Source organism: Mustelus asterias, chromosome 4, assembly GCF_964213995.1.
Source record: "Mustelus asterias chromosome 4, sMusAst1.hap1.1, whole genome shotgun sequence".
Lineage (NCBI taxonomy): Eukaryota > Metazoa > Chordata > Chondrichthyes > Carcharhiniformes > Triakidae > Mustelus > Mustelus asterias.
In genome coordinates this window covers 152051952-152078277 of record NC_135804.1, presented here as the reverse complement: position 1 = coordinate 152078277, position 26326 = coordinate 152051952, and the positions used below count along the sequence as shown (strand labels likewise).

At 46.0% G+C, this 26326-nt stretch overlaps 1 protein-coding gene across 4 annotated transcripts in view; it reads left to right on the top strand.

Moving 5' to 3' along the window:
* The window catches only part of pabir2 (PABIR family member 2), an 88908-nt gene that overhangs the window by 626 nt on the left and 61956 nt on the right, over positions 1 to 26326 (top strand). The window lies entirely within an intron of this gene.

Sequence of the window (26326 nt, the reverse complement as noted above, 5' to 3'; positions counted from 1 at the left end):
AATAGGCCAACTGAGGAAGGAGCCATATTAGGCCTGGTATTGGGGAATGAGCCCGGCCAGGTGATTGAAGTTTCAGTAGGAGAGGATTTTGGGAACAGTGATCATAATTCCGTAAGTTTTAAGGTGCTTGTGGATAAGGACAAGAGTGGTCGTCGGGCGAAGGTGTTAAATTGGGGGAAGACTAACTACAACAACATTAGGCAAGATCTGGAGAGTGTAGATTGGGGGAGGCTGTTTGAGGGTAAATCAACATCTGACATGTGGGAGTCTTTGAAATATCATTTGATTGAAATTCAGGACTGGCATGTACCTGTGAAGATGAAGGATAAGTGTAGCAAGTATTGGGAATCCTGGATACCGAGGGATATTATGAGCCTTGTCAAAAAGAAAAAAGCATTTGTAAGGTCTAAAAGGCTTAGGACAGGTGAAGCTCTTGAAGAATATAAAGAACGAAGGAAGAAACTTAAGGAAGGAGTTAGGAGGACTAAAAGGAGTCATGAAAAGTCCTTGGCAAACAGGATTAAGGAAAATCCTAAGGCATTTTATAAGTATGTAAAGAGCAAGAAGGTAGCCAGGGAAAGGGCTGGTTCACTCAAAGTTAGTGGAGGGAACTTATGCTTGGAACCAGAGGAAATGGTCGAGATACTAAATGAATACTTTGCCTCAGTATTCACCAAAGAGAAGGGCTTGGTGGATGAGGAGTCTAGGGTAGTGTGTGTCGATATTCTGGGTCATGTCGATATTACAAAATAGGAGGTGTTGGGCATCTTAAAAAGCTTTAAAGTAGATAAGTCCCCAGGGCCTGATGAGATCTACCCCAGAGGGAGGCAAGGGCAGAAATTGCTGGGGCCTTGACAGAAATCTTTGTATCCTCATTGCCTACAGATGAAGTTCCAGAAGACTGGAGAATAGCCAATGTTGTTCCATTGTTTAAGAAGGGTCGCAGGGATAATCCAGGAAATTATAGTCCGGTGATCCTTGTGTCAGTGATAGGGAAATTATTGGAAAAGATTCTTAGGAACAGGATTTACTCACATTTGGAAACAAATGGACTTATTTGTGATAGACAGCATGGTTTTATGAAGGGGGGGGGGGGTCGTGCCTCACTAACTTGATCAAATTTTTCGAGGAAGTGAGGAAGATGATAGATGAGGGAAAGGCAGTGGATGTTGTATACATGGACTTCAGTAAAGCCTTTGACAAGGTACCTCATGGTAGACTGGGATGAAAGGTGAAGTCACACAGGATCAGAGGAGAGCTGGCAAGATGGATACAGAACTGGCTTGGCCATAGATGAGAGAGGGTAGCAGTAGAGGGGTGCTTTTCTGAATGGAAGGCTGTGACAAGTGGTGTTCCACAGGGATCAATTCTGGGACCTTTGTTGTTTGTAGTATATATAAATGATTTGAGGAAAATGTAGCTGGTCTGATTAGTAAGTTCGCAGACAACACAAAATTTGGTGGCGTTGCGGATAATGAAGAGGACTGTCAGAGGACACAGCAAGATATAGACCGGTTGGAGACTTGGGCAGAGAAATGGCAGATGGAGTTTAATTCGGACAAATGTGAGGTATTGCATTTTGGAAGGTCCAATGCATGCAGGAATTATACAGTAAAGGTAAAACCCTTAGGAGTATTGACATGCAGAGAGATCTGGGCGTACATGTCCACTGATCACTGAAAGTGGCAATGTAGGTGGATAAGGTAGTCAAGAAGGCATACGGCATGTTCGACTTCATCGGTTGGGGCATTGAGTACAAAAATTGGCAGGTCATGCTGCAGCTGTACAGAACCTTAGTTAGGCCTCATTTGGAATATTGTGTACAATTCTGGTCGCCACATGACCGGAAAGATGTGGATACTTTGGAGAGGGTATAGAAGAAATTTACCAGGATGTTGCCTGGTTTGGAGGGTGTTAGCTATGAGGAGAGGTTGGATAAACTTGGTTTGTTCTCACAACGGTGACGGAGGTTGAGGGGCGACCTGATAGAGGTCTACAAGATTATGAGTGGCATGGGACAGAGTGGATAGTCAGATGCTCTTTCCTAGAGTAGGAAAGTCAAGCACTAGGGGGCATAAATTTAAGGTGCGTGGGAAAAAGTTTAGAGGAGATGTGTGAGGCAAGGTTTTTACACAGAAGGTGGTGAATGTCTGGAACGCGCTGCCCGGGGAGGGGGTGGGAGCAGGTACGATAGTGGCATTTAAGGGGCAACTCGACAAATACATGAATAGGATGGGAATGGAAGGATATGGACTCCATAGGTGCATATGGTTTAGTTTAGGCAGGCATCATGATCGGTGCAGGCTTGGAGGGCTGAAGGGCCTGTTCCTGTGCTATATCGTTCTTTGTTATTCTAGAGATTGTGAAATATGCTTCTTATTTTCTCGATCTGATGGTTAACTTTTGTTTTACATAGAAACATAGAAAATAGAAACAAGAGTAGGTCCTTCGGCCCTTCAAACCTGCTCCGCCATTCATTATGATCATGGCTGATCATCAAATTCAATACCCTGATCCTGTCTTCCCCTTTGCTTTTGAACTTATCATGACCAACAGAAGGATAGATAATAAACCAACTGACCGTGGTCTTTGTGCACCTACCAATTACCCTAGTGGGGAGAGCCCAGAACAAGGGGGGGGGGGGTATTGCTTTCTTCAGTGTTCACTCCAGGGAGTTCACAGGGGATGGAAGTCTGAAACTCCTCCCTCAAAATGCTGGAGGTTAATTGAAAATTTCTAGCCTGTAATTTTTGTTTATTAAAAATATTAACCTGCTTCACATAACAGTAATTAGAAACAAATGACAAGGTTAACTTTAAAGAGGGGGTTAAAGGAGGAAGGAATTGGTGGAGAGGTTCAGGAAAAGAATTCCAAAGTATAGTGCCCTGGTTGTTGAAGGCAAGGTGGCCAATGTTGAAAAAGAGTTTGGTATGCACAAGAGGTCAAAATTGGAGGAGCACAAAAGTCTTGAAGTATTGTAGGTGTTGTCCAAATTGTGGAATTGTATCTAATGTTGGACATTATGTAAGTGCAAACTGGTTGGGTACAGCCAAAGGAAGACGCTGTTTGATATGATTCGCCATTCATTGAGACGTATGGTCTATATACCTGGCATCACAACAGCACTGAAGTTCATGCACCACATTACTCATTTGTGTGATAGACAGAACATCTCCTCCCATGCAGTATAGATTGTTGTTCCTTTTACTATTTGCATTCTTGCAAATTCTGTTCTGTTGCGTGCAAGGCAAATAGCTTCAATAGCATGTCTTGTTTCAGCATTCTAGTTTCAATTAATTTTTAAGGTTTTAAAGGGCGGCATTATGGCCCAGTGGTTAGCACTGCTGCCTCACAGCGCCAGGGATCCAGGTTCGATTCCCGGCTTGGGTCACTGTGGGGAGTTTGCACGTTCTCCCCGTGTCTGCGCGTTTCCTCCAGGTGCTCCGGTTTCCTCCCACAGTCTGAAAGGCGTGCTGGTTAGGGTGCATTGACCCAAACAGGCGCCGGAGTGTGGTGACTAGGGGAATTTCACACTAACTTCAGTAACTTCATTGCAGTGTTAATGTATCAGGTCCAGATAAAAGCTGGAAGAAGGACACTTTGCCTGAATGCACAAAGCATTCGGAACAAAGTAAATGAGTTGATGGCACGAATCAGCACAAATTGGTATGATCTAGTGGCCATTACAGAAACGTGGCGACAGGGTGACCAGGACTGGGAAATGAATATCCAGGGGTATCAGGCATTTAGGAAGGATAGACAGGATGGAAAAGGTGGTGGGGTAGCTCTGTTAATAAAGGATAATATCAGGGTAGTAGTGAGGGACGGCATAGGCTCTAAGGAGCAAAACGTGGAATCATTATGGGTGGAGATAAGGAATAATAGGGGGAGAAAGACACTAGTAGGCGTGGTCTATAGGCCCCCAAATAATAATGTTGAGGTGGGGAGGGTTATAAACAAACAAATAATGGATGCGTGCAAAAACGGAACGGCAATAATCATAGGGGATTTTAACCTGCATATTGATTGGCTGACTCAAGTTGGACGTGGTAGGATGGAGGAAGAGTTCTTAGAATGCTGTCGGGATAGTTTCCTTGAACAGTATGTTACAGAACCTACGAGGGAACGAGTTATCTTAGATCTGGTAATGTGTAACGAGACAGGTAGAATTAAGGATGTTCTTGTGAAGGACCCTCTTGGGTTGAGTGATCACAATATGGTCGAATTTCTGGTGCAGATGGAGGGGGAGAAAGTAGGGTCCCAAACCAATGTCCTCTGCTTGAACAGAGGGGAGTACGATAGGATGAGGGCTGAATTGGCGAGGGTGGACTGGGAGAGCAGACTGGTAGGTAGGACAGCTGAGGAACAATGGAGGATTTTGAAGGAGATCTTTTTCAGTACTCAGTAAAAATATATTCCGGTGATAAAGAAGGACTGTAAGAAAAGGGAGAGCCAGCCGTGGATAACAAAGGAAATAAAGGAGAGTATTAAATTAAAAACCGATGCGTACAGAGTGGCCAAAAATAGTGGAGACTTAGAAGATTGGGAAAGCTTTAAAAAACAACAAAGAACGACTAAGAAAGCGATAAAGAAAGGAAAGATAGATTATGAAACTAAACTTGCTCTAAACATAAAAAATAATAGTAAAAGTTTTTACAAATATATAAAAAGGAATAGAGTGGCTCGAGTGAATGTTGGACCCTTGGAGGGCGAGAGGGGGGATTTAATAGTGGAAAACGAGGAAATGGCTGAGACTTTAAATAGGTTTTTTGTGTCGGTCTTCACAGTGGAAAACACAAATAGTTTACCGAATATTAACGATCGAGTGTTGGTAAGAGGAGAGGTACTCAATACAATTATTGTTACTAGAGAGACAGTGCTTGGTAGACTAACGGGACTGAAGGTGGACAAGTCCCCTGGGCCCGGATGGAATGCATCCCAGGGTACTGAAAGAAATGTCAGACAGAGGTAATAGCGGATATGTTAGTGGTTATTTATCAAAATTCACTGGACTCTAGGGTAGTGCCAGCTGATTGGAAAACGGCTAATATTACGCCGCTGTTTAAAAAAGGAAGTAGACAAAAGGCGGGTAACTACAGGCTGGTTAGCTTAAGGTCTGTAGTTGGGAAAATGATGGAATCCATCATTAAAGAAGAAATAGCAGGCCATCTGGATAAGAATGGTTCGATCAAGCAGACGCAGCATGGATTCACGAGAGGAAAGTCGTGTTTGACGAACTTACTGAATTTTTATGAAGATGTGACTAGTGCGGTTGACGGAGGGGAACCGGTAGATGTGGTGTTTTTGGATTTCCAAAAGGCACTCGATAAGGTAGCACAGTGGTTAGCACTGCTGCTTCACAGCTCCAGGGACCTGGGTTCGAATCCCGGCTCGGGTCACTGTCTGTGTGGAGTTTGCACATTCTCCTCGTGCCTGCGTGGGTTTCCTCCGGGTGCTCCGGTTTCCTCCCACAGTCCAAAGATGTGCGGGTTAGGTTGATTGGCCATGCTAAAATTGCCCCTTAGTGTCCTGGGATGTGTAGATTGGAGGGATTAGTGGGTAAAATATGTAGGGATATGGGGGTAGGGCCTGGGTGGGACTGTGGTAGGTGCAGACTCGATGGGCCGAATGGCCTCTTTCTGTACTGTAGGGTTTCTATGAGGTGCCTCACAAAATGTTGCTGCGGAAGATTGGGGCACACGGAGTTGGGGGTAGGTGTTCGCGTGGATTGGGGACTGGCTATCCAACAGGAAGCAGAGAGTTGGAATAAATGGGTGCTTTTCTGGTTGGCAGATGGTGACTAGTGGCGTGCCGCAGGGATCGGTGCTGGGGCCTCAACTGTTCACTATTTACATAGATGATCTGGAGGAGGGGACTGAGTGTAGGGTAACAAAGTTTGCTGACGACACGAAGATAAGTGGGAAAGTGAATTGCGTGGAGGAAGTGGAAGGTCTGCAGTGAGATTTGAATAGGCTGAGTGAGTGGGCGAGGATCTGGCAGATGGAATATAACGTTGGCAAATGCGAGGTTATTCACTTTGGAAGAAATAATAGCAAATTGGATTATTATTTAAATGGAAAAAAATTACAACATGCTACTGTGCAAAGGGACCTGGGGGTCCTTGTGCATGAACAAAGAACAAAGAACAATACAGCACAGGAACAGGCCCTTCGGCCCTCCAAGCCCGCGCCGCTCCCTGGTCCAAACTAGACCATTCTTTTGTATCCCTCCATTCCCACTCTGTTCATGTGGCTATCTAGATAAGTCTTAAACGTTCCCAGTGTGTCCGCCTCCACCACCTTGCCCGGCAGCGCATTCCAGGCCCCCACCACCCTCTGTGTAAAATATGTCCTTATGATATCCGTGTTAAACCTCCCCCTCCTTGCCTTGAACCTATGACCCCTCGTGAACGTCACCACCGATCTGGAAAAAGCTTCCCACCGTTCACCCTATCTATGCCTTTCATAATTTTATACACCTCTATTAGGTCACCCCTCATCCTCCGTCTTTCCAGTGAGAACAACCCCAGTTTACCCAATCTCTCCTCATAACTAAGCCCTTCCATACCAGGCAACATCCTGGTAAACCTCCTCTGCACTCTCTCTAAAGCCTCCACGTCCTTCTGGTAGTGTGGCGACCAGAACTGGGCGCAGTATTCCAAATGTGGCCGAACCAACGTTCTATACAACTGCAACATCAGACCCCAACTTTTATACTCTGTGCCCCGTCCTATAAAGGCAAGCGTGCCATATGCCTTCTTCACCACCTTCTCCACCTGTGATGTCACCTTCAAGGATCTGTGGACTTGCACACCCAAGTCCCTCTGCGTATCTACACCCTTTATGGTTCTGCCATTTATCGTATAGCTCCCCCCTATGTTAGTTCTACCAAAATGCATCACTTCACATTTATCTGGATTGAACTCCATCTGCCATTTCTTTGCCCAAATTTCCAGCCTATCTATATCCTTCTGTAGCCTCTGACAATGTTCCTCACTACCTGCAAGTCCAGCCATTTTCGTGTTGTCCGCAAACTTACTGATCACCCCAATTACACCTTCTTCCAGATCGTTTATATAAATCACAAACAGCAGAGGTCCCACTACAGAGCCCTGCGGAACACCACTAGTCACAGGCATCCAGCCGGAAAAAGACCCTTCCACTACCATCCTCTGTCTTCTGTGACCAAGACAGTTCTCCACCCATCTAGCCACCTCCCCCTTTATCCCATGAGATCCAACCTTTTGCACCAACCTACCATGAGGGACGTTGTCAAACGCTTTACTAAAGTCCATATCGATGACATCCACGGCCCTTCCATCGCCAACCATTCTAGTCACTTCTTCAAAAAACTCCACCAGGTTAGTGAGGCAGGACCTCCCTCTCACAAAACCATGCTGACTATCGTTAATGAGTTTATTCCTTTCTAAATTCGCACACATCCTATCTCTAAGAATCCTCTCCAACAACTTCCCTACCACGGACGTCAAGCTCACTGGCCTATAATTACCCGGGTTATCCTTCCTACCATTCTTAAATAACGGGACCACATTTAGCTATCCTCCAATCCTCTGGGACCTCACCTGTGTCCAGTGACGAGACAAAGATTTGCGTCAGAGGCCCAGCGATTTCATCTCTCGTCTCCCTGAGCAGCCTGGGATAGATTCCATCAGGCCCTGGGGATTTGTCAGTCTTTATATTCCCTAAAAAACCTAACACTTCCTCCCTTGTAATGGAGATTTTCTCTAACGGGTCATCACTCCCCTCTGAGACACTCCCAGTCAACTCATCCCTCTCCTTTGTGAATACTGACGCAAAGTATTCATTTAGGATCTCCCCTACTTCTTTGGACTCTAAGCATAATTCCCCACTTTTGTCTCTGAGAGGTCCGATTTTTTCCTGACAACCCTTTTGTTCCTAACGTATGAATAAAATGCCTTGGGATTCTCCTTAATCCTGTCTGCCAAGGACATTTCGTGACCCCTTTTTGCCCTTCTAATTCCTCATTTGAGTTCTTTCCTACTTTCTTTGTACTCCTCCAGAGCTCCCTCCGTTTTTAGCTGCCTGGACCTAACGTACGCCACTCTTTTATTTTTGACCAATCCCTCAATTTCCCTGGTTATCCACGGTTCTCGAATCCTCCCCTTCCTATCCTTTTTTACAGGCACATGCCTATCCTGCAGCCCTAACAACTGTTCCTTAAAAGACTCCCTCATGCCAGATGTGGATTTACCCTCAAACAGCCTCTCCCAATCAACAGCTGCCAATTTCTGCCTAATCCCACTAAAGTTAGCCTTCCCCCAATCCAACACCTTACCCTTGGGACACCACTCATCCTTTTCCATCACTATCCTGAAGCTAACAGAATTGTGGTCACTATTTGCCACATGTTCCCCTACCGAAACTTTGAAGACCTGACCGGGCTCATTCCCCAGTACTAGGTCCAGTATAGCCCCCTCTCTAGTCGGGCTATCTACATATTGTTCCAAAGAACCTTCCTGTACGCATTTTACAAATGCCTCCCCTTTCAGACTCCCAGCCCCACGCGATTTCCAGTCTATACCAGGGAAATTGAAGTTTCCCACTACAACAACCCCATTATCTCCTGACATATCCGTTCTTCCACTTCCCTTGGGCTGTTGGGGGGCCTGTAGTATACCCCCAACATAGTGACTGCGCCCTTCCTGTTTCTGAGCTCCACCCACAGTGACTCGTTACACGACCCCTCTGAATTGTCCTCCCTCTGCACCGCTGTAATATGCTCTCTAACTAATACTGCTACTCCCCCACCTCTTTTGGCCCCTCCTCTGTCTCGCCTAAAACACTTGTACCCCGGAATATTCAGCTGCCAGTCCTGTCCCTCTTTCAACCAAGTCTCTCTCACCGCAACCACATCCAAATTCCTCGTGAGCATTAAGCCCCTAAGTTCGTCTGTCTTACCTGCTACGCTCCTTGCATTGGAGTAGATGTACTCCAGACCTCCAGGCCCAGTGAGGTCATCCTCCCCCAAAAACTCAGTCTGCAAGTACAACAGGTGATCAAGAAGGCAAATGGGATGTTGGCATTTATCGCGAGGGAGATAGAATATAAAAGCAGAGAAGTCTTGCTACATCTGTACAGGGCATTGGTGAGGCCGCAGCTGGAATACTGTGTGCAGTTTTGGTCCCCTTACTTGCGAAAGGATATATTGGCCTTGGAGGGAGTGCAAAGAAGGCTCACCAGGTTGATACCGGAGATGAGGGGTGTAGATTACGAGGGGAGATTGAGCAGATTAGGTTTGTACTCGTTAGAGTTTAGAAGGCTGAGGGGTGATCTTATAGAGGCATATAAGATAATGAAGGGGCTGGATAGGGTAGAAGTGGAGAGATTCTTTCTACTTAGAAAGGAAACCAGAACTAGAGGGCACAGCCTCAAAATAAAGGGGGGTCAGTTTAGGACAGAGTTGAGGAGGAACTTCTTCTCTCCGAGGGTGGTGAATCTCTGGAATTCTCTGCCCACTGAAGTGGTGGAGGCTACCTCATTGAATATGTTTAAGTCACGGATAGATGGATTCCTGATTGGTAGGGGAATTAAGGGTTATGGGGAGCAGGCGGGTAAGTGGAACTGATTCACTTCAGATCAGCCATGATCTTATTGAATGGCGGGGCAGGCTCGAGGGGCTAGATGGCCTACTCCTGCTCCTATTTCTTATGTTCTTATGTTCTTACTTGTGACAAATATGCTTCGACTTTATTATTATCATCACAAGTAGGTTTACATTAACACTGCAATGAAGTTACTGTGACAATCCCCTAGTCACCACACTCTGGCACCTGTTCGGGTACACTGAGGGAGAACTTAGTAGGGCCAATGCTCCTAACGTATTTCAGAATTTTCAAACTGCATCCTAATTCAATACTTTGTTCATTCATGAGGGTGGGTGAATTTTGGACTATTTCACTCCTCTCACTCTCTGGCTATTATTTGGTTGTGAGCAGTATGTGGATAAACTGGATTATTCTTGTAGCAGAGAAGATTAAAAGGAGAATTGGCAAAGGTGTTCAAATTCATAAAGGATTTTTATAAAGTAAATGAGCAGAAACTTTCGACTGGTAGGAGATGAAACAGATTTAAGTTAATTGGGGAAAAAAACAAAGGGATTTTGTTTTCTGCAGTGAGTTGTAATTTGGAATGTGGTGGAAGCAGATTCGAAAGGAACTTCAAAAGGTAATTATATAAATATTTGAAAGAGAATTTCAGGGCTGTGGGGAAAAAGTAGTCGAGCTGCACAGGCTCAGTGGGCCAAATGGCCTCTTAATGCTTTATAATTCTATGGATCCATATTTTGCAGTGCTGTGTGAGGGAGCAAAGTGCAAATGATTGTTTGTGGGATGATCATCTTCATTGCTTTCATTTTCAGTTCATCCATTTGATGTTTTAAAGTTCATGTCAAGTGTAGTTAAGAATAATGTGTGATTTTAAGGCAGTTTTTGAACTTTTGCATCTGATGTTTGTAACGAGCAGTGCATCATATGCTGTTTGTGATGTCAGAACTGCCAAATTGCTGTATTGTTATGCAGCACCAATCTGCTTGAATATAGTTTCACGTCTTTCACTGGAGGAAGATTCTGCGAAGTGCTTCAAATAATTGACTGCAAAATGAAAGCTGAACTCCAAAGGGAGTGAGTTACTGATAGTTTTGTCATAGCAGTGGGCTTAGGATTGGTTTTGAATGAGTGATGTGGAAGGGGTTTGAGGGCGGAGGGTTTTGGGAGGGTATTGCAGAAATGTAAAGGGAGTTTCGGGTGGCTGAGCCTAGAGCAGAGGATCAGGAGGTATTCAGGGCTGAGTAGACAAAGAGGTTTATGGTGAAGGAGTTTGGGACAGAGGGTGTTTAGGTGTAGCAGAGTTGAGGGGATGGGGGTTTAGGAAGGTAAACGGAGAAACCAGAAGCAGGAGTAGGCTGTTCGGCCCTTCGAGCTTGCTCCGCCATTCATTTTGAGCATGGCTGATCATCGAATTCAATATCCTGGTTTTCCCCCTTCCCTCCCCATATCCTTTGATCCCTTTAGCCTCAAGAGCTATATCTAATTTCTTCTTGAAATCAGACAACGTTTTGGCCTCAACTACATTCTGTGGTAGTGAATTCCACACATTCACCACCCTCCAGGTGAAGAAATTTCTCCTCACCTCAGTTCTAAAATGTTTACCCCTTATCCGCAAACTTTGACCTCTAGTTCTGGAGTCCCCCCACCATTGGGAACATTTTTTCTGAATCTACCCTCTCTAACCCTGTTGGAATTTTATAAGTTTCTATGTGATCCCCTTTCACTCTTCTAAACTCCAGTGAATATAATTCTAACCAATTTAGACTCTCCTATGACAGGCCTGCCATCCCAGAGATCAGCCTGGTAAACCTTCGCTGCACTCCCTGTATAGCAAGGACATCCTTCCTCAGATAAGGACACCAAAACTGCACACAATGCTCCAGGTATGGCTTCACCAACTCCCTATAGAATTGCAGTAAAACATCCTTATTCCTAAACTCAAATCATCTCGCTATGAAGGCTAACATACCATTTACCTTCTTGACTGCCTGCTGTACCTGCGCGCTTACTTTCAGCGACTGATGCATGAGGACACCAAGATCTCGCTGAGTATTTACTTCTCTAAGTTTACACCCATTCAAGTAATAATCTGTCTTCCTATTATTGCTACCAAAGTGGATAAACTCACATTTATCCCTGCGGAACTCCACTAGTCACTGACTGCCAATCAAAGAACAAAGAACAGTACAGCACAGGAAACAGGCCCTTCGGCCCTCCAAGCCTGTGCCGCTCCTTGGTCCAACTAGACCAATCGTTTGTATCCCTCCATTCCCAGGCTGCTCATGTGACTATCCAGGTAAGTCTTAAACGATGTCAGCGTGCCTGCCTCCACCACCCTACTTGGCAGCGCATTCCAGGCCCCCAACACCCTCTGTGTAAAAAACATCCCTCTAATATCTGAGTTATACTTCGCTCCTCTCACCTTGAGCCCGTGACCCCTCGTGAACGTCACTTCTGATCTGGGAAAAAGCTTCCCACCGTTCACTCTATCTATCCCCTTCATGATCTTGTACGCCTCTATTAGATCTCCCCTCATTCTCCGTCTTTCCAGGGAGAACAAGCCCAGTTTACCCAATCTCTCCTCATAGCTAAGACCCTCCATACCAGGCAACATCCTGGTAGACCTTCTCTGCACTCTCTCTAACGCCTCCACGTCCTTCTGGTAGTGCGGCGACCAGAACTGGACGCAGTACTCCAAATGTGGCCTAACCAGCGTTCTATACAGCTGCATCATCAGACTCCAGCTTTTATACTCTATACCCCGTCCTATAAAGGCAAGCATACCATATGCCTTCTTCACCACCTTCTCCACCTGTGTTGCCACCTTCAAGGATTTGTGGACTTGCACACCTAGGTCCCTCTGTGTTTCTATACTCCTGATGACTCTGCCATTTATTGTATAATTCCTCCCTCCATTATTTCTTCCAAAATGCATCACTTCGCATTTATCCGGATTAAACTCCATCTGCCACCTCTCCGCCCAATTTTCCAGCCTATCTATATCCTGCTGTATTGCCCGACAATGCTCTTCGCTATCCCCAAGTCCAGCCATCTTCGTGTCATCTGCAAACTTGCTGATTACACCAGTTACACCTTCTTCCAAATCATTTATATATATCACAAATAGCAGAGGTCCCAGTACAGAGCCCTGCGGAATACCACTGGTGACAGACCTCCAGCCGGAAAAAGACCCTTCGACCACTACCCTCTGTCTCCTATGGCCAAGCCAGTTCTCCACCCATCTAGCCACTTCTCCTTGTATCCCATGAGCCTTAACCTTCTTAACCAACCTGCCATGTGGGACTTTGTCAAATGCCTTACTGAAATCCATATAGACGACATCCACGGCCCTTCCTTCATCAACCGTTTTTGTCACTTCCTCAAAAAACTCCACCAAATTTGTAAGGCACGACCTCCCTCTTACAAAACCATGCTGTCTGTCACTAATGAGATTGTTCCGTTCTAAATGCACATACATCCTGTCTCTAAGAATACTCTCCAATAACCTCCCTCCCACGGACGTCAAGCTCACCGGCCTATAATTTCCTGGATTATCCTTGCTACCCTTCTTAAACAACGGGACCACATTTGCTATCCTCCAATCCTCAGGGACCTCATCCGTGTCCAAAGAAGCGACAAAGATTTCCGTCAGAGGCCCAGCAATTTCATCTCTCGTCTCCCTGAGCAGTCGAGGATAGATACCATCAGGCCCTGGGGCTTTGTCAGTTTTAATGTTCCCTAAAAAACCTAACATTTCCTCTCTTGTAATGGAGATTTTCTCTAACGGGTCAACACCTCCCTCCGAGACACTCCCGGTCAACACGTCCCTCTCCTTCGTGAATACCGATGCAAAGTATTCATTTAGGATCTCCCCTATTCCCTTGGGTTCTAAGCATAATTCCCCTCCTTTGTCCCTGAGAGGTCCGATTTTCTTCCTGACAACTCTTTTGTTCCTAACGTATGAATAGAATGCCTTAGGATTCTCCTTAATCCTGCCTGCCAAGAACATCTCGTGACCTCTTTTTGCCCTTCTAACTCCCCGTTTGAGTTCTTTCCTACTCTCTCTGTATTCCTCCAGAGCTCCATCTGTTTTCAGTTGCCTGGACTTAACGTACGTCTCCCTTTTCATTTTAATCAGATCCTCAATTTCCCTGGTTATCCACGGCTCTCGAATCCTACCTTTCCTATCTTTCCTTTTTACAGGCACATGCCTATCCTGCAGCCTTATCAATAGTTCCTTAAAAGACTCCCACATGCCAGACGCGGACTTACCCTCGAACATCCTCTCCCAATCAACATCCACCAATTCCTGCCTAAAAATCCGGCTATAGTTAGCCTTCCCCCAATTTAGCACCCTGCCCGTAGGACAGCACTCATCCTTGTCCATTACTATCCTAAAGTTAACAGAGTTGTGGTCACTATTTGCCACATGTTCCCCTACCGAAACTTTGACGACCTGACCGGGCTCATTTCCCAGAACTAGGTCCAGTATAGCCCCCTCTCTAGTCAGGCTATCTACATACTGTTCCAAAGAACCTTCCAGTACGCATTTTACAAATTCCTCCCCGTCCGGACCCCTAGCTCTAAGCACTTTCCAGTCTGTGCCAGGGAAATTAAAGTCCCCCACTACAACAACCCTATTTTTTCTGCACCTATCCAGAATCTCCTGACATATCCTTTCCTCCACTTCCCGTGGGCTGTTGGGTGGTCTGTAGTACACCCCCAGCATAGTGACTGCACCCTTCCTGTTTCTGAGTTCCACCCACAGCGACTCAGTACATGACCCCTCTAAGTTGTCTACCCTCTGCACCGCGGTAATATGCTCCTTAACTAATATCGCTACTCCCCCACCTTTTTTAGCCCCTCCTCTGTCTTGCCTAAAACACTTATACCCCGGAATATTCAGCTGCCAGTCCTGTCCTTTTAACCAAGTTTCTGTCACCGCAACCACATCCAAATTCCGCATAAGCATTAAGGCCCTAAGTTCGTCTGTTTTACCCATTACGCTCCTCGCATTGAAGCAGATGCACTCCAGACCTCCAGGCCCACTCAGGTCATCCTCCTCCAGAGTGCTCCTCTTCTTAGCTAGCCTTGCCCTGGCCCCCAGCTCAACCCCAGCCTCAGTATTTACTGACCTACTGTTTTGTTCCCCACCCCCCTGCCACACTAGTTTAAATCCTTTAAGTTTTAGTTTAAATCAGAACAAGACCCACTTATGCCAACTCTTTGCTTCCTATCTGCTAACCAGCTTTCTCTCCATCTCAAGACATTACCTGCAATCCCATGTGCTTTAACTTTACATAGTAGCCCGTAATGTGAGACCTTGTCGAAAGTCTAAATAAACCACATCCACAGGTTCTCCTCGGTCAACTCTACTAATTACATCCTCAAAGAATTCCAATAGATTCTTCAAGCATGATTTTCCCTTTGTAAATCCAGGCTTTGTCTGATTAAACCACTGCCTTCCAAATGCTGAGTTATGAAATCCTTTATCAAAGAGCGTTTGGACTGGCCTGCCTGAAGGTGCAGCTTCTGATGGCATGGGCATGGTGGGAGGGCACGTGCAAAAGTGGCTTTCGTCAAAGGAAGTGTTTCGGACGATAGTGCTGGAGACAGTTACAAAAATAATAAGAATTCAAACATGAGGTTGGGATTTTAAATTTGTCCCTTGCCAACTGAGGTTCATGAGGCTGGTTGGTGGGTGAATGTAACTTGGTCCTAAACAGAGGGAAGGCACATTGAGCAGGGGATGGTACTTTGCACAGGTTGGTATGGAACTGGTGATTTGGAAAGTTGATTCACATTCACATCTCTGGCTCAGGTTCTCTAAATAATTCAGCATAGTGGGGAAAATTCTATCTTTTTTTGGCATTTGATAAGGTACCTCAAAGATTATTGCAGAAGATATTTGATTTCATTTATTATTATTGTCACATGTATTAACATACAGTGAAAAGTATTGTTTCTTGCACGGTATACAGACAAAACGTACCGTTCATAGAGAAGGAAATGAGAGAGTGCAGAATGTAGTGTTACAGTCATAGCTAGGGTGTAGAGAAAGATCAACTTAATGCAATTAAGTCCATTCAAAAGTCTGACAGCAGCACGGAAGAAGCTGTTCTTGAGTTGGTTGGTACGTGATCTTAAACTTTTGTATCTTTTTCCCAAAGGAAGAAGGTAGAAGAGAGAATGTCCGGGGTACTTGGGGTCCTTAATTATGCTGGCTGCTTTGCTGAGGCAGTGGGAAGTGTAGACAGAGTCAATGGATGGGAGGATGGAATTGGAACTCAGTACGGGATAACATATTGGCATGGATAGAAGATTGGCTAGCTATTAGAAAACAGACAGTAGACAGAAATGAGTCATTTTCTGGTTGGCAGGATGTGGCAAGTTGTGTGCCACAGGGAACAGTGCTGGGACCTCAACATTTTACAATTGTGGGGTTATGGGGATAAGGCCTGGGTAAGATGCTCTGTCAGAGTCGGTGCAGGCTTGATGGGCTGAATGGCCTCCTTCTGCATTGTAGGGATTTTGATGAAGGGACCAAAATATGGTTTCTAAATTTACTGAATGCACAAAGATAGGGAGGAAAATAAAGTTGTGAGGAGGCCAACAAAGGGACATAGATCATTGGCCAGCAGGATTAAGGAAAATCCCAAGACTTTTTATACATGTATAAAGAGCAAGAGGGTAGCCAGGGAGAGGGTTGGCCCACTCAAGGACAGGGGAGGGAATCTGTTTGTGGAGCTGGAGGAAATTGGCACGGTATTAAATGAGTACTTTGCGTCAGTATTCACCAAAGGGAAGGACTTGATGAATGATGTGTCAGGGAAAGGGTGTGTAGATACTTTGAGTCATGTTGAGATCAAAAAGGAGGAGACATTAGGGGCCTTGAAAAGCATTAAGGTTGACAAGTCCCCAGGGCCTGATGGGATATACCCCAAAATACTGAGAACATAGAACATAGAACATAGAAAGCCACAGCACAAACAGGCCCTTCGGCCCACAAGTTGCGCCGATCACATCCCCACCTCTAGGCCTATCTATAGCCCTCAATCCCATTAAATCCCATGTACTCATCCAGAAGTCTCTTAAAAGACCCCAACGAGTTTGCCTCCACCACCACCGACGTCAGCCGATTCCACTCACCCACCACCCTCTGAGTGAAAAACTTACCCCTGACATCCCCCCTGTACCTACCCCCCAGCACCTTAAACCTGTGTCCTCTCGTAGCAACCATTTCAGCCCTTGGAAATAGCCTCTGAGAGTCCACCCTATCCAGACCCCTCAACATCTTGTAAACCTCTATCAGGTCACCTCTCATCCTTCGTCTCTCCAGGGAGAAGAGACCAAGCTCCCTCAACCTATCCTCATAAGGCATGCCCCCCAATCCAGGCAACATCCTTGTAAATCTCCTCTGCACCCTTTCAATGGCTTCAACATCTTTCCTGTAATGAGGTGACCAGAACTGCGCGCAGTACTCCAAGTGGGGTCTAACCAGGGTCCTATAAAGCTGCAGCATTATCTCCCGACTCCTAAACTCAATCCCTCGATTAATGAAGGCTAGTACGCCATACGCCTTCTTGACCGCATCCTCCACCTGCGAGGCCGATTTAAGAGTCCTATGGACCCGGACCCCAAGGTCCTTCTGATCCTCTACACTGCTAAGAATGGTACCCTTCATTTTATACTGCTGCTCCATCCCATTGGATCTGCCAAAATGGATCACTACACACTTATCCGGGTTGAAGTCCATCTGCCACTTCTCCGCCCAGTCTTGCATTCTATCTATGTCTCGCTGCAACTTCTGACATCCCTCCAAACTATCCACAACACCACCTACCTTGGTGTCGTCAGCAAACTTACCAACCCATCCCTCCACTTCCTCATCCAGGTCATTTATGAAAATGACAAACAGCAAGGGTCCCAGAACAGATCCCTGGGGCACTCCACTGGTCACTGACCTCCATGCAGAGAAAGACCCCTCCACAGCCACTCTCTGCCTTCTGCAGGCAAGCCAGTTCTGGATCCACAAGGCAACAGCCCCTTGGATCCCATGCCCTCTCACTTTCTCAAGAAGTCTTGCATGGGGGACCTTATCGAACGCTTTGCTGAAGTCCATATAGACCACATCCACCGCTCTTCCTTCGTCAATGTGCTTGGTCACATTTTCAAAGAACTCAACCAGGCTCGTAAGGCACGACCTGCCCCTGACAAAGCCGTGCTGACTACTTTTGATCATACTAAACTTCTCTAGATGATCATAAATCCTGTCTCTCAGGATCCTCTCCATCAACTTACCAACCACTGAGGTTAGACTCACCGGTCGGTAATTTCCCGGGCTGTCCCTGTTCCCTTTCTTGAATATAGGGACCACATCCGCAATCCTCCAATCCTCCGGAACCTCTCCCGTCTCCATCGACGATGCAAAGATCATCGCCAAAGGCTCCGCAATCTCCTCCCTCGCCTCCCACAGTAACCTGGGGTACATCCCATCCGGTCCCGGCGACTTACCAACCTTGATGCCATTCATTAGTTCCAACACATCCTCTTTCTTTATGTCCACATGCTCGATCCTTTCTGTCCACCGCAATCCAGCAGTACAACCACCCAGATCCCTTTCCACCGTGAATACCGAGGTAAAGTATTCATTAAGCAGCTCCGCCATTTCTAACGGTTCCGCACAAACTTTTCCCCCTTCACCTTTTAAGGGTCCTATGCCTTCACATCTCATCCTTTTACTCTTGACATATTTGTAGAAAGCCTTGGGATTCTCCTTAATCTTACCCGCCAAGGTCTTCTCATGACCCCTTCTCGCTCTCCTAATTTCCTTCTTAAGCTCCTTCCTACATCGCGTATACTCCTCTAAATCCTTAACACCTCCTAGCTCTCTGAACCTTCTGTACGCCTCTCTTTTCTTATTCACCAGGTTCATCACAACCTTCGTGCACCACGGTTCCCGTACCCTACCAACACCCCCCTGTCTCATCGGAACGTTGTCATGCAGAGCTCCAGACAAACATTCCTTGAAAATCCTCCACTTTCCTTCGGTACTTTTCCCCAAGAATGCCTCCTTCCAATTTACCCGTCTAATTTCCTCCCTGATGACACTGTATTTCCCTTTACTCCAGAGAAACACTTTCCTAGCCTGCCTGACCCTATCTCTTTCCAATGCTATCGTGAAGGAGATAGAATTATGATCGCTATCCCCAAGATGCTCACCCACCGAGAGATCCTCCACCTGTCCAGGTTCATTAGCCAGCACCAGATCAAGAACAGCCTCTCCTCTAGTAGGCTTATCCACATACTGTGTCAGGAAACTCTCCTGGACACACCTAACAAACTCCTCTCCATCCAAACCCCTAGAGAGGCAAGGGAGGAAATTGCTGGGGCCTTGAGAGAAATCTTTGTATCCTCATTGGCTACAGAGGAGGTCCCAGAGAATTGGAGAATAGCCAATGTTGTTCCTTTGTTTAAGAAGGGTAGCAAGGATAATCCAGGTAATTACTGAGCCTTAAATCAGTGGTAGGGAAACTATTGGAGAGCATTTTTTGAGACAGGATTTACTCCCACTTGGAAATAAGTGGACATATCAGTGAGAGGCATAGTGAGTATAATCAAGGACCCCATGCACCCTGGGCATACTCCCTTCCACCTCCTTCTGCCGGGAAAAAGACGCAAAAGCCTGAGGTCACGTAGCAACCGACTCAAGAACAGCTTCTTCCCTGCTGCCATCAGATTTTTGAATGAACCTACCTCGCACTAAGTTGATCTTTCTCTACATCCTAGCTATGACTGTAACACTACATTCTGCACCCTTTCCTTTCGTTCTCCCCGATGTACTCTATGAAACAGTGTGTTTTGTCTGCATAGTGCATAAGAAACAATACTGTATGCTAATACATGTGACAATAATAAATCAAATCAAAATGTTGATTTGGCTGTTGTGCTGACAGGTGATTGTGGTTCCATCCTGTTACGTGCAGGGTGGACGAACGTGCTCAGGATACTCTTTCTTGTTTAAGCTCTCGGAACTTGTAGATCTGTATAATTTACAGCATTGGTGGTCTTGACATCTGCCGCATTGAGGAGATTCAGGGCTGCACAGGCGTCTCTTATCAAGTGAGAAAAAGACTGGGTTACAGATGACGTAAATTAGCGCGAAGATTTGTTTTCCATCATTCCAAAGTAGTTCCAAAATCATGCCTATCACCGGAAGTCAGATTCCTCTCCGCCCATAGAGTGGTACATCTGTTGTTCGAAGCCAGATGTCTCTCAGCCATGGCACTTTGTGTGCCAAGGTCGTAACACTGACTCCTGTGTCTCATTCCAAAGCGAAATCCAAGATCTTTAATAATACCCAAGAAGCATGGCTTTCTGTTGCTTTGGTGTGCAGTCTCGGCCTCATGAATCATCTTTGGGTACTTTGTGTGTTGAGATGTCTTGGCCTTGCACAGTTTGCCGAAGGGACCATTCTGTTACGTTGAAAGTATTAGTGAAATTGCAGGACCTTGATGTCCACAACACTGGCGTGGTTGCTCTATGGGTCAGTTAGGTATTGCTTCCTTTGGCCTGGAGTGTCCCTGTTTCTGTGCTGACAACTAATTGGATTGTGGGGTTTCCTTTGTACTATGGTTTACTTTTGCCTCTTAAAGTACGCCCGTGCTGTACTGTTCAAACTGCCAAACTATCTGGATAGCTTTTTTGAGGATTGGATATTTTCAATTGCAGCATGTCTGAGTGTGTCATCTGCTGTCCCTGTGACTATTTAACCTTAATAACAGATTTTAGATCTTTTATTCACACTCTTCAGCCATCCATTCACACTCTTCAGCCATCCTGTACAGATTATTAGTAAATGAGACAACAGGTTCTCCTGGCTGCTGGATGTGTTTATTAAATTTAGCTCTTTCGAGGATTTTGTTACTCCTTATGTTCAAATAAACATCAAATGATTTTAGTACTTCACATTTAGCAGATGAGTCATTGATTTGCTGTCCAGCAATAATGTCACTTGCTGTAATGTGTTGAGCTTCTGTCTCTTTATTCAGACCTGAACGAATCAAATATCTAAGAAATCTTTTTCTCCAAGTTCGCAATCATCTGATAGATCTGCATCTTGGATAGGTCCAAATTGATCTGGAAGAGTGGATTTCTAATCCATGGTTAAAAAATTTTGAAGCATAAGTTTAGCTTTAAGAAGGTGCCGAAATTCAATTTTGGTGCTACCGTCCCTTTGGAAACAAAGGGTTCATCCACGCCCACCTACCCTTACAGGCTCCCGCTGCAATGGCACTTATGTTAAAATTATTAAAATATGGCTACTTGGATTGACTAGCCACAGACTTCTCCGTTTCAGCATTATGCTTCTGGAGTGTGAATGGGTAGAATGCTGGCCTATGCTGGTCTTCAAAGCTGATTGTTTAGTTTTTGTGAGAGGGAGGTCGTGCCTCACTAACCTGGTGGAGTTTTTTGAAGAAGTGACTAGAATGGTTGACGAGGGAAGGACCGTGGATGTTGTCTATATGGACTTTATGGTCGAAGGGTCTTTTTCCGGCTGGAGATCTGTGAACAGTGGTGTTCCGCAGTGCTCTGTACTGGGACCTCTGCTATTTGTGATATATATAAATGATTTGGAAGAAGGTGTAACTGGTCTAATCAGCAAGTTTGCGGATGACTCGAAGATGGCTGGACTTGCGGATAACGAAGAGCATTGTCAGGCAATACAGCAGGATATAGATAGGCTGGAAAATTGGGCGGAGAGGTGGCAGATGGAGTTTAATCCGGATAAATGCGAAGTGATGCATTTTGGAAGAAATAATGTAGGGAGGAGTTATACAATAATGGCAGAGTCATCAGGAGTATAGAAACACAGACGGACCTAGGTGCGCAAGTCCACAAATCCTTGAAGGTGGCAACACAGGTGGTGAAGAAGGCATATGGTATGCTTGCCTTTATAGGACGGGGTATAGAGTATAAAAGCTGGAGTCTGATGATGCAGCTGTATAGAACGCTGGTTAGGCCACATTTGGAGTACTGCGTCCAGTTCTGGTCGCCGCACTACCAGAAGGACGTGGAGGCGTTAGAGAGAGTGCAGAGAAGGTTTACCAGGATGTTGCCTGGTATGGAGGGTCTTAGCTATGAGGAGAGATTGGGTAAACTGGGGTTGTTCTCCCTGGAAAGACGGAGAATGAGGGGAGATCTAATAGAGGTGTACAAGATTATGATGGGGATAGATAGGGTGAACGGTGGGAAGCTTTTTCCCAGATCAGAAGTGACGTTCACGAGGGGTCACGGGCTCAAGGTGAGAGGGGCGAAGTATAACTCAGATATTAAAGGGATGTTTTTTACACAGAGGGTGTTGGGGGCCTGGAATGCGCTGCCAAGTAGGGTGGTGGAGGCAGGCACGCTGACATCGTTTAAGACTTACCTGGATAGTCACATGAGCAGCCTGGGAATGGAGGGATACAAACGATTGGTCTAGCTGGACCAAGGAGCGGCAAAGCTTGGAGGGCCGAAGGGCCTGTTTCCTGTGCTGTACTGTTCTTTGTTCTTTAGTAAAGCGTTTGACAAAGTCCCTCGTGGTAGGTTGGTGCAAAAGGTTGGATCTCATGGGATAAAGAGGGAAGTGGCTAGATGGGTGGAGAACTGGCTTGGTCACAGAAGACAGAGGGTGGTAGTGGAAGGGTCTTTTTCCGGCTGGATGCCTGTGACTAGTGGTGTTCCGCAGGGCTCTGTATTGAGACCTCTGCTGTTTGTGATTTATATAAACGATCTGGAAGAAGGTGTAACTGGGGTGATCAGTAAGTTTGCGGACGACATGAAATTGGCTGGACTTGCAGATAGTGAGGAACATTGTCAGAGGCTACAGAAGGATATAGATAGGCTGGAAATTTGGGCAAAGAAATGGCAGATGGAGTTCAATCCAGATAAATGCGAAGTGATGCATTTTGGTCGAACTAATGTAGGGGGAAGCTACACGATAAATGGCAGAACCATAAAGGGTGTAGATACGCAGAGGGACCTGGGTGTGCAAGTCTACAGATCCTTGAAGGTGACGTCACAGGTGGAGAAGGTAGTGAATAAGGCATATGGCATGCTTGCCTTTATAGGTCAGGGCATAGAGTATAAAAGTTGGGGTCTGATGTTGCAGATGTATAGAACATTGGTTTGGCCGTATTTGGAATACTGTGCCCAGTTCTGGTCGCCACATTACCAGAAGGACGTGGAGGCTTTAGAGAGAGTGCAGAGGAGGTTTACCAGGATGTTGCCTGGTATGGAAGGGCTTAGTTAGGAGAGATTGGGTAAACTGGGGTTGTTCTCACTGGAAAGACGGAGGATGAGGGGTGACCTAATAGAGGTGTATAAAATTATGAAAGACATAGAAAGGGTGAACGGTGGGAAGCTTTTTCCCAGATCGGTGGTGACGTTCACGAGGGGTCATAGGTTCAAGGTGAGGTGGGGGAGGTTTAACACGGATATCAGAAGGACGTATTTTACACAGAGGGTGGTGGGGGCCTGGAATGCGCTGCCGGGCAAGGTGGTGGAGGCGGACACACTGGGAACGTTTAAGACTTATCTAGATAGCCACATGAACAGAGTGGGAATGGAGAGATACAAAAGAATGGTCTAGTTTGGACCAGGGAGTGGCGCGGGCTTGGAGGGCCGAAGGGCCTGTTCCTGTGCTGTATTGTTCTTTGTTTCTTCTGAATCATTCATTTTACCCCTTTTTGGACCAAGCTCAGCCGCCACATGTTCAGGCATTGACTCAAGAACCTGTTTTTTCCAGCAAAGTTTTTAAATGGCAATTTCTGACCTTTGACCTATTTAAAAGATTCTCAGAACTTGTTTTATCTTGGAATTTTAAAGTTTTAGCTCACCCCTGCAAGGTCTGCTGACTCTGCGCTCTGGGAATTGAAGCTGGATTTCAGTGAGGAATTTTACATTTCTGCCTTCAGCTTCCAAACCTTTCTTTGGAGATTTTCCCTGACTGTTTTCCTCTGTGTTTCTGCTTCGAGCTTTTCTTCAGGTCAGAAGGCTTCATGGAATTTTTCTTATGCTCCTTGGGATTTCAGTTTTTCTCTTTATTTTTTGCAAGGTTTTGGGTTTTTTCAATTGCTGCCACCATTTTGTAGGGTGTTGAATACATTTGGTAGGTCTTTATGAAGTCTATGTAGTCTTAAGTAGGTTAGCTGTATGTATTTATTAACTACAAAAACTATGTACATACGTACAAGAAAGAGGCATCAGAGGTGGCTCAGAGGAGGTTTACTAGATTGTTACCTGAAATCAGTGGATTGTCTTCTGAGGAAATGTTGGACAGGCTGTGCTTGTTTTCACTGGAGTCTAGAAGAGCGAGGAATGACTTGAGTGAAGTATGTGAGGTCCTGAGTGGTCTTGACAAGGTGGATGCAGAAATGATGGGGACGATTCTCCCAAAAGTGCTGAATTGGTGGGAAAACTGGTCTCGATCATGACTGTTTTTTCAGTGCAACCTCAGACCCAAATCTCCGCACTCTGTGCAATGCCGAGGTCACAACTATTCACGCCAGAGTCTGACAGCTATGGAACTCTGCACATGCGCAGTGGCCCCGATCTGTCAGCCTCCCTTTTGCTGGCCAGCTCGATCACTTGCGGCCCCCACAGCAATTCCATGGCCAGGCCCTCTTTCCCCCCCCCCGGTCCCGGAGCGCCCTGATGCACAGCCCACCCCCCCAGCAGTGGTGATCCCTCCACCCCTCTCCCACCCCCTCAGACCCCCAGCCCGCCCCAATCGCTGGCCTTACTCGAACCCAGATTGATCCCCATGCAGAATGGCAGCGGGACCTCCCATCCCCACCAATCACCCCCTAGGCCCTGCCCACAATCGGCCCCACCCCCTTGGCACTGCCCAATGCCCGATGGTCAGTGCCAAGGTGCCCCCTTGGCATGGGTACTTTGCCCCTTGGGCAGTGCTGGGGGCACAGGCTGGCACTGCCAGGGTGCCCATGCCCAGGAGCACCACACCCCCACTCCAGATCCCCCGCTGGGCCCTGATTGCCCCCCCCCTTCGCTCCGGCGGGGTCTCCTGCTAGTTTCCTGAACGCGGGGCGCTATTCTAAACCCCGCCAGAGTGAAGTATTCCTGGTGGGGTGGGAGATGCTATCGGGCCCAGGCAAGTTCCGTGCCAGAAAGTATGCGGGTCGCGATGGGAGATTTGCCCCGATGTTTCTTCTTGTGGGTGAGTCCAGAATTGTTTTAAAAATAGGGGGCATTCTTTTCGGATAGAGATGAAGAGAAATCGTCTGAGAGTTATGCAACTTTGGAACTTTGCCTCAGGAGGCACTGGAGGCAGGGTCATTGAATATCTTGAGGCAGATGTAGCTAATCTTTTGATCTGCAAGGGAACCAAAGGTTATTAGGGTTAGACTGGAATCTGGAATTAGAAACAGATCAGCCATGATCTTATTGAATGTTGGAGCAGGCTTGAGGGGCTGAATAGTCTACTTCTATTTTGTATATTCATAACTAGGAGCTGTCGCCATTCATCACCATCTGGGCAATGCTGTATTCACTTAACCCAATATGTGCCAAACCATTATAAACTCTTTTCAATTCTTGGATGTGCCAACTCGCTGAAGGTAAGGAAAGATTGTTTGAATTCTGACCAAAATGGCCTTTTCTGGACGGCAGAATTTGGAGTGTTGCAAACACATCAGTTGTACAGGTTCTGCAATGGAAGTCAGCAGTGAGGAGACTACGGTAACTTGTGATAGAGGGCCCTGTAATTGATTGTCACATAAATAACCTTTTACATTTAGATTTGATAGTGAAGGAATGTTGGTACTTGTGGATTGTAGTGCATAAGGATGTCTTGTTACATTTCTGCCAGTTGACTCATGTCCTGTGGAGCTTTATCCTTGTATGGAGCTAAACTGCCTCGCCTTCATCTAAGTAAAAAGCATCTCCATGTACCGAAGTTTTTAGAACCAAATTTGATGCCTTTAATAGTCCTTAATTATGCTGGCTTTTCATTCAAATTACATTCTTGCAATCTGACTAATAGCCTGAGCTGGTTGTGATTTTTGTCAAGCTTCCTGCTATCACTGTTTTTAAATGCAGATTTATATTGGCAGAAAAAAATACCATAAGAATGTTGTGTACCATATTCGAGCTGAACTGAGTGAGAACATTGGTGTGGAAGTTCCTTTCCCTTGGCACTCCGAAACTGGCAGATAACAAGGTGCCTCACAGTTACAATGGCAGCAAAGAAGCTGTTCTTGAATCGGTTGGTACGTGACCTCAGACTTTTGTATCTTTTTCCTGACGGAAGAAGGTGGAAGAGAGAATGTCCAGGGTGTGTGTGGTGCTTAATTATGCTGGCTGCATTGCCGAGGCAGCAGGAAGTGTAGACAGAGTCGATGGATGGGAGGCTGGTTTGTGTGATGGACTGGGCTACATTCACAACCTTTTGTAGTTTCTTGTAGTCTTGGTCAGAACAGGAGCCATACCAAGCTGCGATACATCTGTAAAGGACGCTCTCTATGGCGCATCTGTCAAAATTGGTGAGAGTCGCAGTGGACATGCCAAATTTCTTTAGCCTCCTAAGGAAAGTAGAGGTGGTGGTGGGCTTTCTTAACTATAGTGTCGGCATGGGGGGACCAGGACAGGTTGTTGGTGATTTGGATATAGAACATAGAACATAGAAAGCCACAGCACAAACAGGCCCTTCGGCCCACAAGTTGCGCTGATCATATCCCT